At 41.4% G+C, this 11,752-nt stretch overlaps 1 long non-coding RNA gene across 1 annotated transcript; it reads right to left on the reverse strand.

The window, feature by feature from the left end:
- Positions 1-780: 780 nt before the first annotated feature.
- LOC118947095 (uncharacterized) lies at positions 781-7,651 on the reverse strand. Its single transcript, XR_016495025.1, has 4 exons — positions 7,551-7,651; positions 5,130-6,220; positions 3,698-3,876; positions 781-1,446 (listed from the first exon to the last, which is right to left on the reverse strand). It is a non-coding gene; the product is annotated as an uncharacterized LOC118947095 (long non-coding RNA).
- Positions 7,652-11,752: the final 4,101 nt, after the last annotated feature.

An 11,752-nucleotide genomic window follows, 5' to 3' on the forward strand; every position in this document is an offset into this window, starting at 1 on the left:
CTATACTAAACTCCTATACTAAACTCCTATATTAAACTCCTATACTAAACTCCTATATTAAGCTCCTATATTAAGCTCCTATACTAAACTCCTATACTAAACTCCTATACTAAACTCCTATACTAAACTCCTATACTAAACTCCTATACTAAACTCCTATACTAAACTCCTATATTAAACTCCTATACTAAACTCCTATACTAAACTCCTATACTAAACTCCTATACTAATCTCCTATACTAAACTCCTATACTAAACTCCTATACTAAGCTCCTATACTAAACTCCTATACTAAACTCCTATACTAAACTCCTATATTAAGCTCCTATACTAAACTGAACATAGTCTATAGCATCTAATAGATCAAGGAAAAAGGGTGGCTACCTTGAAGAATCTATAATATAAAACATATTTTGATTTGATTAACACTTGTTTGGTTACGACATGATTCCATATGTGTTATTTCATAGTTTTGATGTCTTCACTATTATTCTACAGTGTAGAAAATAGTTGTTTTTTAAAAAATTGAATGAGTAGGTGTGTCCAAACCTTTTGACTGGTAGTGTACACTACCGTTCAAACGTTTGGGGTCACTTCAAAATGTCAAATTGGCCGTCCAGGCAGAGTTACACCGAAAAAGCCATATCTCAGACTGGCCCATAAAAGATTAAGATGGGCAAAATAACACTGGACAGAGGAACTCTGTACCTTGACTAATCACATTATTCCATGTATTTAAAAAAACTGTTGTGTTATTAATTGATCAATCGAGTCATTCTGTACTTTCCATCTTTTTATAATATTTATTTAAAAAAAACATTCTCTGTCAGATTCATCATCCCTTCTGTGTAGCCAGATGAAACTTCCTGCTGAACAGCCAATCACATCAAAGTGCTCCATGCTGCCTGGTGTGCTCTCTCGGGAGGCTATCCCTACGAGCAAAAGACATTAAAAAACATATCGTTGTTTACTTTGCTCAATGGATCCTTCCAAATGTCCTTTTGTTGATCTTGAGTGAAGCCTGGGTGTCCAAGGCTACCACTGTGGATCCCTGGTTGGTGGTGATCACGGGTCAGTGCTGTTTCACTGGGTGTCCAAGACAACCGCTGTGGATCCCTGGTTGGTGGTGATCACGGGTCAATGCTGTTTCACTGGGTGTCCAAGACAACCGCTGTGGATCCCTGGTTGGTGGTGATCACGGGTCAATGCTGTTTCACTGGGTGTCCAAGGCAACCGCTGTGGATCTCTGGTTGGTGGTGATCACGGGTCAATGCTGTTTCACTGGGTGTCCAAGGCAACCGCTGTGGATCTCTGGTTGGTGGTGATCACGGGTCAATGCTGTTTCACTGGGTGTCCAAGGCAACCGCTGTGGAGCTCTGGTTGGTGGTGATCTTGGGTCAATGCTGTTTCACAATGAGGTTGCAACAGGAGGCTGGATGGTGCTTCCTGAACGAAAGAGCTGCAGTTAGTTTCAGAGTTGGTGGCAAGGAATAAGTTAGTCCTAAATATTTCTAAAACTAACAGCATTGTATTTGGGACAAATCATTCACTAAACCCTAAACCTCAACTACATCTTGTAATGAATAATGTGGAAATTGAGCAAGTTGAGGAGACTAAACTGCTTGAAGTTGATGGATTGTAAACTGTCATGGTCAAAACGTATTGATACAACAGTAGCTAAGATGGGGAGAAGTCTTGTCTATAATAAAGCGCTGCTCTACCTTCTTAACAACACTATCAACAAGACATGTCCTACAGGCCCTAGTTTCTACCTTCTTAACAACACTATCAACAAGGCAGGTCCTACAGGCCCTAGTTTCTACCTTCTTAACAACACTATCAACAAGGCAGGTCCTACAGGCCCTAGTTTCTACCTTCTTAACAACACTATCAACAAGGCAGGTCCTACAGGTCCTAGTTTCTACCTTCTTAACAACACTATCAACAAGGCAGATCCTACAGGCCCTAGTTTCTACCTTCTTAACAACACTATCAACAAGGCAGGTCCTACAGGCCCTAGTTTCTACCTTCTTAACAACACTATCAACAAGGCAGGTCCTACAGGCTCTAGTTTCTACCTTAACAACACTATCAACAAGGCAGGTCCTACAGGCCCTAGTTTCTACCTTCTTAACAACACTATCAACAAGGCAGGTCCTACGGGCCCTAGTTTCTACCTTCTTAACAACACTATCAACAAGGCAGGTCCTACAGGCTCTAGTTTCTACCTTAACAACACTATCAACAAGGCAGGTCCTACAGGCCCTAGTTTCTACCTTCTTAACAACACTATCAAAAAGGCAGGTACTATGGGCCCTAGTTTCTACCTTCTTAACAACACTATCAACAAGGCAGGTCCTACAGGCCCTAGTTTCTACCTTCTTAACAACACTATCAACAAGGCAGGTCCTACAGGCCCTAGTTTCTACCTTATTAACAACACTATCAACAAGGCAGGTCCTACAGGCCCTAGTTTCTACCTTCTTAACAACACTATCAACAAGGCAGGTCCTACGGGCCCTAGTTTCTACCTTCTTAACAACACTATCAACAAGGCAGGTCCTACAGGCCCTAGTTTCTACCTTCTTAACAACACTATCAACAAGGCAGGTCCTACAGGCCCTAGTTTCTACCTTCTTAACAACACTATCAACAAGGCAGGTCCTACAGGCCCTAGTTTCTACCTTCTTAACAGCACTATCAATAAGGCAGGTCCTACAGGCCCTAGTTTTGTCACACCTGGACTACTGTTCAGTAGTGTGTTCAGGTGCCATTAAGAGGGACTTAGGAGAATTACAATTGTCTCAGAACAGGGCAGCATGGCTGGCCCTTGGATGTACACAGAGAGATAACATCAATGATATGTATGTCAATCTCTCCTGGCTCAAAGTGGAAGAGAGATTGAGTTCATCACTACTTGTATCTGTGAGAAGCATTGACATGTTGAAGGTACCAAGCTGTCTGTTTAAACTACTAACACACAGCTCAGACACCCATACATACCCCACAAGACATGCCACCAGAGGTATGTTTAAACTACTAACACACAGCTCAGACACCCATACATACCCCACAAGACATGCCACCAGAGGTCTCTTCACAGTCCCCAAGTCCAGAACAGACTGTGGGAGGTGCACAGTGCTACATAGAGCCATGACTACATGGAACTCTATTCCACAGTACTACATAGAGCCATGACTACATGGAACTCTATTCCACATCAGGTAACTGATGCAGCAGTTAGAATCAGATTTTTAAAAAAAAACATATACAAATTCACCTTATGGAACACTGGGGACTGTGAAGTAACACAAACTTAGGCACAGACACACATACAAACACATGATAACATACACACATAGATATGTGGTAGTAGGGTAGAGGCCTGAGGACACACTTTATATGTTGTGAAATCTGTTGTGAATGTATAGTAATGTTTTAAAATGTATAACTGCCTTAATTTTGCTGGACCCCAGGAAGAGTAGCTGCTGCCTTGGCAGGAACTAATGGGGATCCTTAATAAACCCCAGGAAGAGTAGCTGCTTCTTTGACAGGAACTAATGGGGATCCTTAATAAACCCCAGGATAATCCATAGTAAATACAAATAGAGAAGAATCGGGTTGGTTAGGTTGGAAATGTCATCAGCTGTAACATTGTCTCAACGGTGATGAATACCAAGTGCTGTACAAGACTTACAACACATTCAGATGGTACTGAAGCTTTGTGATGGGAAGATATGGCTGTTACTGCAGTGGCCTGGTGGACTGACAGAGTTGGTGGGATGAGATGGTACTGAAGCTACGCGACGTGAAGATATGGCTGTTACTGCAGTGGCCTGGTGGACTGACAGAGTTGGTGGGATGAGATGGAGGAGTCTGGAGGTCAAAACAGGATGAACAAACAAAACAAGAAAAACATCAGAAATACTGATTTATTACCAACTGTTAATAAACTCTAAAATATATGTCTGGAACCTTCAGGCAGTTTGTTAATAAAAAACATAATTTACAACAGGTATAACTGGGTTCTCTGGATTAGACTGAATAAAAGTATGGTTGACACCAATGTAATGGGTTAAGAAGTTGTGATCCTTGTTGGCAGTGGAAGCTGGAACACACAATCACCCCAATCAGAACACCTACAGAACATTCTGCTGTTTGTAAATCAACTTCCTTTAGATCTGGAAGCTGGAACACACAATCACCCCAATCAGAACACCTAGAGAACATTCTGCTGTTTGTAAATCAACTTCCTCTAGATCTGGAAGCTGGAACACACAATCACCCCAATCAGAACACCTACAGAACATTCTGCTGTTTGTAAATCAACTTCCTCTAGATCTGGAAGCTGGAACACACATCACCCCAATCAGAACACCTACAGAACATTCTGCTGTTTGTAAATCAACTTCCTCTAGATCTGGAAGCTGGAACACACAATCACCCCAATCAGAACACCTACAGAACATTCTGCTGTTTGTAAATCAACTTCCTCTAGATCTGGAAGCTGGAACACACAATCACCCCAATCAGAACACCTACAGAACATTCTGCTGTTTGTAAATCAACTTCCTCTAGATCTGGAAGCTGGAACACACAATCACCCCAATCAGAACACCTACAGAACATTCTGCTGTTTGTAAATCAACTTCCTCTAGATCTGGAAGCTGGAACACACAATCACCCCAATCAGAACACCTACAGAACATTCTGCTGTTTGTAAATCAACTTCCTCTAGATCTGGAAGCTGGAACACACAATCACCCCAATCAGAACACCTAGAGAACATTCTGCTGTTTGTAAATCAACTTCCTCTAGATCTGGAAGCTGGAACACACAATCACCCCAATCAGAACACCTACAGAACATTCTGCTGTTTGTAAATCAACTTCCTCTAGATCTGGAAGCTGGAACACACAATCACCCCAATCAGAACACCTACAGAACATTCTGCTGTTTGTAAATCAACTTCCTCTAGATCTGGAAGCTGGAACACACAATCACCCCAATCAGAACACCTACAGAACATTCTGCTGTTTGTAAATCAACTTCCTCTAGATGTAGGATATGTGTTCAGTGTAACAGAGATAATATCACGTTGACATCACTGGAGAAGAATCTGAACTTACCTGCTCTGTGGCTCCGCCTGGCTCCTCCCACAAGGAGGTGGAGCAACGTGGGGGATAATGAAGATGAATTTGTTGATATTTTATTACATTTTATGTTTTTGTAGGTTTTTATTAGATTTTATATAGATATATGTTTTATTTATTTGGACCCTCCACCACCCGCCCTTTCCATGAAGGACAACTTTTTCAAATGAATTACATTTATCAAAGAAAATCCATGTTCAAATCATTTCAGAAAATGTTTCAGAAACTGTTTTTGAAAAAAAAAGGTTTAGTCGTTTCATAAATTTGGGACAGTACTCCTGTTTATTTCTCCATGTTCCCCCAGCTAGAGGTGGCAGGTGATTACGGAAGTCAGTCCAAACTTGTAAGGAATCCATCGTCAATGCAATTAGGTTAATAAATACCATCACAGGATTTCTGATTACCTCTGACAATGAAACCGCAACTAAAGCAGTGATGTCAAAATGATTAGTTATCCAAATAAGCTTTTCCTGATTTCCAAAGATTATATCAGTGAGAGCAATACCGAAATCTAGGTTCTTCGATACCTTATTATCTAATGTACTATATGGGACATGATTTAAATGTTTTCCTTTAATTACAATATCAGATACGTTAAGTTTGCCTTCCTTAATAGCAGTGTCAATATCTTTATCATTAATTCTGAGCTCAGTATTAATATAGAAGTCCTTCCTATCCATTCTAGAAATATAACACCTTGAAATTATATAAATGGGGTCTGTTACACTTTTTATTTGTTCCTGATTTTCCCAGAAATAGATGATTACGTTTACATAATCATACAAACTATTGATGTAAATCACATAGTTACTTTCTTCAATTTTGTTATCTTGTTGCAGGAGAATAATTTTTTTAAATACAGTATTTTCATTAAAAGCACCAATAAAGTCTAATTTGCGTTTACAATTAACTTTCGAAAAAACCTTGGAAAAATTTATTTTAGCAATATTAATTGTTATTTGTTTATTTTGTAAACCGTACTTCATAATCATATTGATAAATTTTGTATTGCCGTTTTCCTCAACATTTACTTTAAAGCCAAAATGTTCCTTTTCATCTTCATTGTCCTGAAAAAAATGAATAAAAAGACCAGAATTAGTTTAGTTTAGTTCGTTTAGTTTACTAATTTGACCATTTTAAAAAACAAGCACACATAAAACTTGAAAAAGCCATACATGCACATTAATAAAATCATTGAGGGTAACACACAATACAGTCTGGGACTTATTTCCATTATTAGATCATGGAGGATAATACACAAAGTCTGGGACTTAATTCCATTATTAGATCATGGAGGATAACACACAATACAGTCTGGGACTTATTTCCATTATTAGATCATGGAGGATAACACACAAAGTCTGGGACTTATTTCCATTATTAGATCATGGAGGATAACACACAAAGTCTGGGACTTATTTCCATTATTAGATCATGGAGGATAACACACAAAGTCTTGGACTTATTTCCATTATGAGATCATGGAGGATAACACAGAAAGTCTGGGACTTATTTCCATTGTGGACAAGAGAGCTTCCCCTTCATTGTTAGATATAACTGCATGGTCTAGAATCACAAGCATTTTGCTACACTCGCATTAACATCTGCTAACCATGTGTATGTGACAAATAAAATTGGATTTGATTTTAAATTTAGATAAGCCCACAAACCAGGACGTACTAGCATAGTCAAAACGGCATTGAATGAGGGCAGTAGCTTTCATGGAGTCCTTATCAAGTAGCTTGGACTTTCTAGCCAAAAACTTAGTCCTGGCATTAACCTTCTCTCACACCTCACACCTCCCAAGATTCCATCAAGGATACATCCCAAGTAGCTAACAGAGGTTTTAGTAGTCAGCACCTCACCCCCTAACTCCACTCTGATTTCAGACGACCTACACAATTTATGTTTGGGATCCAAAAATAATTGCCTCAGTGCAGAGATAGCTTATTATCTCCAAGCCATTTGCTAATGTTAGTCAGCTCTGTGCTAAGTATTTCTCTCCAACATAGTTTTACTTTTGTGAGACACCAGACGTGTAGAGTCATCTGCATAAAGAATAATACGTCAAGAACAAGCATCTCATATCGTTAATATTCAATAAAAACAAGAGGCCCAATTAATTTACCTGAAATTGATTTAACTTTGTTTCTACATTAAACATGAAGAGGAAGTGAGTGACATGATTTTTCAATCTTCCCATGCAGTCACAAGACGACAAACACAAGCAATATCTTTAACAGCACCATTTCTAGAAAGACTGCAGAAAACAGTGTTTATGATATTTTGATAACCTATATTCTAATTACTACTATAATTAGAATATAAACGTTACCTCCTCAGTTAAATTTTATTTAAAAAATGCTCAAAATTAGTTAATCAATTAGTTAATCTTACCCCCATGTTTTACTCCACCTCCGCAAATGTTACAAATACTCACTCGATGGTTCACTTTGGGTTTTGGGTTTTTATCAGCTTGATCAGGTGATCAAACAGGATGTGGGGGTGGTGTGTGGATGCGTGTTTCTTCCTGCCTGTTCAGTCTCCTGATAGAGCAAACTTTATTTCTAAAATCACAATATACTTCACATAATAGATCAGGCATTAAAATAACACAATTGTAATCTTCAGGATCTTTCCCCGCTCTTCAAAATATGCAACATAGTAGTCAGACAGACAAACCCACCAATTTGAAGGGACTTTGGAAGAAGGTGAGGACCAAAGCGCAGCGTAGTACGTGTTCGTCATGTTTAATCGAAACACTAAAAGGCAAAACAACAAAGAGAAAACAGCTCCGTCAGGTGCAACACACACTGAACAGAAATGAACTACCCACAAAACCCAACGATAGACAGCTGTCCCTGATTGAGAACCAAAAAACGGAGAAATACAAAAACATAGAAAAAGGAACATAAAATGCCCACCCTAGTCACACACTGGCCTAACCAAAATAGAGAATAAAAGTCTCTCTGTGGCCAGGGCGTGACAGGAACAGTGACAGGAAATGAGCATTGCATCTTTATGCTATTTCCGAGGCTACATTTTTGCATAAAGTACCCTTCAGAAACGATGCACACCTCTTGACTTTTTCCACATTTAGTTGTTTTACAGCCTGAATTTTTAATTGATTAAATTGAAATATTTTTTTAGGCCTGGCTTGCAGTCGGCATTCCATAGGTGTTCAATGTGGTTGAGGTCAGGGCTCTGTGTAGGACAGTCAAGTTCTTCCACACCGATCTCAACAAAACATTTCTGAATGGACCTGGCTTTGTGCACGGGGAATTGTCATGCTGAAACAGGAAAAGGGCCTTTCTCAAACTGTTGTCACAAAGTTGGAAGCAATTTAGTTGGAAGAATTATCTAGAATGTCATTGAAATCAAGACAAAGGAGATGATTGTGGACTACAGGAAAAAGAGGCCGAGCACGCCCCTATTCTCATCGATGGGGTTTGCAGTGGAGCAGGTTGCGAGCTTCAAGTTCCTTGGCTTCCACATCACCAACAAACTAACATGGTCCAAGCACACCAAGACAGTCGTGAAGAGGGCACGACAAAACCTATTCCCCCTCAGGACACTGAAAGGATTTGGCATGGGTCATCAGATCCTCAAAAAGTTATACAGCTGCACCATCGAGAGTATGGTTTCATCTCTGCCTGGTACGGCAACTGCTCGGCCTCCGACCGCAAAGGCACTACAGAGGGTAGTGCGAACGCCCCAGTACATAACTGGGGCCAAGCTTCCTGCCATCCAGGACCTCTATACCAGGCGGTGTCAGAGGAAGGCCCTAAAAATGTTCAAAGACTCCAGCCACCCTAGTCATAGACTGTTCTCTCTGCTACCGCACAGAAAGCGGTACCGGAGCGCCAAGTCTAGGTCCAAGAGGCTTCTAAACAGCTTCTACCTCCAAGCCATAAGAATCCTGAACATCAAATGGCTACCCAGAATATTTTCATTGCCCCCCTCTCCCCCTCTTTTACACAGCTGCTACTCTCTGTTGTCTATATTGCATAGTCACATTAATAACTCTACCTACATGTACAGTACATACTAAATCAACTAACCGTGCCCCCGCACATTGACTCTGTACCGGTACCCCCCTGTACCGGTATCCTCTGTATATAGTCTCACATTGACTCTGTACCGGTACCCCCCTGTACCGGTATCCTCTGTATATAGTCTCACATTGACCCTGTACCGGTACCCCCCTGTACCGGTATCCTCTGTATATAGTCTCACATTGACTCTGTACCGGTACCCCCCTGTACCGGTATCCTCTGTATATAGTCTCACATTGACTCTGTACCGGTACCCCCCTGTACCGGTACCCCCCTGTACCGGTATCCTCTGTATATAGTCTCACATTGACTCTGTACCGGTACCCCCCTGTACCGGTATCCTCTGTATATAGTCTCACATTGACTCTGTACCGGTACCCCCCTGTACCGGTATCCTCTGTATATAGTCTCACATTGACCCTGTACCGGTACCCCCCTGTACCGGTATCCTCTGTATATAGTCTCACATTGACTCTGTACCGGTACCCCCCTGTACCGGTATCCTCTGTATATAGTCTCACATTGACTCTGTACCGGTACCCCCCTGTACCGGTATCCTCTGTATATAGTCTCACATTGACTCTGTACCGGTACCCCCCTGTACCGGTACCCCCCTGTACCGGTATCCTCTGTATATAGCCTCACATTGACTCTGTACCGGTACCCCCCTGTACCGGTATCCTCTGTATATAGTCTCACATTGACTCTGTACCGGTACCCCCCTGTACCGGTATCCTCTGTCTATAGTCTCACATTGACTCTGTACCGGTACCCCCCTGTACCGTAATACTCTGTATATAGCCTCCACATTGACTCTGTACCGTAATACCCTGTATATAGTCTCACATTGACTCTGTACCGTAATACCCTGTATATAGCCTCCACATTGACTCTGTACCGTAATACCCTGTATATAGTCTCACTATTGTTATTTTACTGTTGCCCTTTAATTACTTGTTACTTTTATTTCTTATACTTATCCGTATTTTTTTAAATGCATTATTGGTTAGGGGCTAGTAAGTCAGCATTTCACTGTAAGGTATTGTATTCAATGCAAGTGACTAAGAAAATTTGATTTGATTTGATGTGTATACTGTAGCATTAAGATGACCCTTCACTAGAACTAAGGGGCCCGAACCATGAAAAAACAGCCCCAGAACAATATTCCTCCTCCACCAAACTTTACAGTTTGCACTATGTATTGGGGCAGGTAGTGTTCTCCTGGCATCCTCCAAAACCAGATTGTACGTGGTTCATCACTCCAGAGAACCCGTTTCCACTGCTCCAGAGTCCAATGGCGGCGAGCTTTACACCACTCCAGCCGACTCTTGGCATTGCTCATAGCTTGTGTGCGGCTGCTCAGCCATTGAAGCCCATTTCAAGAAGCTCCCGACAAACAGTTCTTGTGCTGACGCTGCTTCCAGAGACAGTTTGGAACTCGGTAGCGAGTGTTGCAAACCGAGGACAGACTCGCTGTGAGTTTATGTGGCATACCACTTAACGGCTGAGCCTTTATTGCTCCTAGACATTTCCTCTTCACAATAACAGCACTTACAGTTGACCGGGGCAGTGCTGTCACGCCCTGACCTTAGAGAGCCTTTTTATGTCTCTATTTGGTTTGATCAGGGTGTGATTTGGGTGGGCATTCTATGTTATTTATTTCCAGGTTTTTTATTTCTTAGTTTCTGGCCGAATGTGGTTCCCAATCAGAGGGAGCTGTCTATCGTTGTCTCTGATTGGGGATCATACTTAGGCAGCCCTTTTCCTTCCTTCTGTGTGGGATCTGGTTCTTTGTTTGTGTGCAGGTAGTTTTCACAACAAAGCTGGTCAGACTTCGTCTTCTTTGTCTTCTTCGTCTTCTTCGTCACAACGAAGCTGTTCGGTCGTTGTTTTCTTTCTTGTTTTTTCTAAAGTTTCACTTCGTTAATAAATGATGTGGAACTCAAAGAACGCTGCGCCTCGGTCTCATCCTTCTGATGACAGCCGTTACAAGTTCTAGCTGGGCAGACATTTTACGAACGAAAGGTGGCATCCTATGACAGCAATACGTTGAAAGTCACTGTGCTCTTCAGTAAGGCCGTTGTACTGCCAGTGTTTGGAGATTGCATGACTAGGTGCTCGGTGTTATACACGTCAGCAACGGGTGTGGCTGAAATAGTCAAATCCACTCAATTGAAGGGGTGTCCACATACTGTTGTATATATAGTGTATCTGCAAGGTCCCTCAGTGGAATTCAAACACAGATTCAACCACAAAGACCAGGGAGGTTTTCCAATGCCTCAACTGCTCAGCCTTAGATCGCTGCTCCCGAGTGGCGCAGGGGTCTAAGGCACTGCATCTCAGTGCAAGAGGTGTCACTACAGTCCCTGGTTTGAATCCAGGCTGTATCACATCTGGCCGTCATCGTAAATAAGAATTTGTTCTTAACTGACCTGCCTGGTTAAATAAAGGTTAAAACACGTAATGGCTGTGAGTTTAATGGCTGTGAGTTTAATGGCTGTGAGTTTAATAGCTGTGAGTTTAATGGCTGTGAGTTTAATGGCT

This window comes from Oncorhynchus mykiss, chromosome 4 (assembly GCF_057628025.1).
Source record: "Oncorhynchus mykiss isolate SJ-2025 chromosome 4, ASM5762802v1, whole genome shotgun sequence".
Lineage (NCBI taxonomy): Eukaryota > Metazoa > Chordata > Actinopteri > Salmoniformes > Salmonidae > Oncorhynchus > Oncorhynchus mykiss.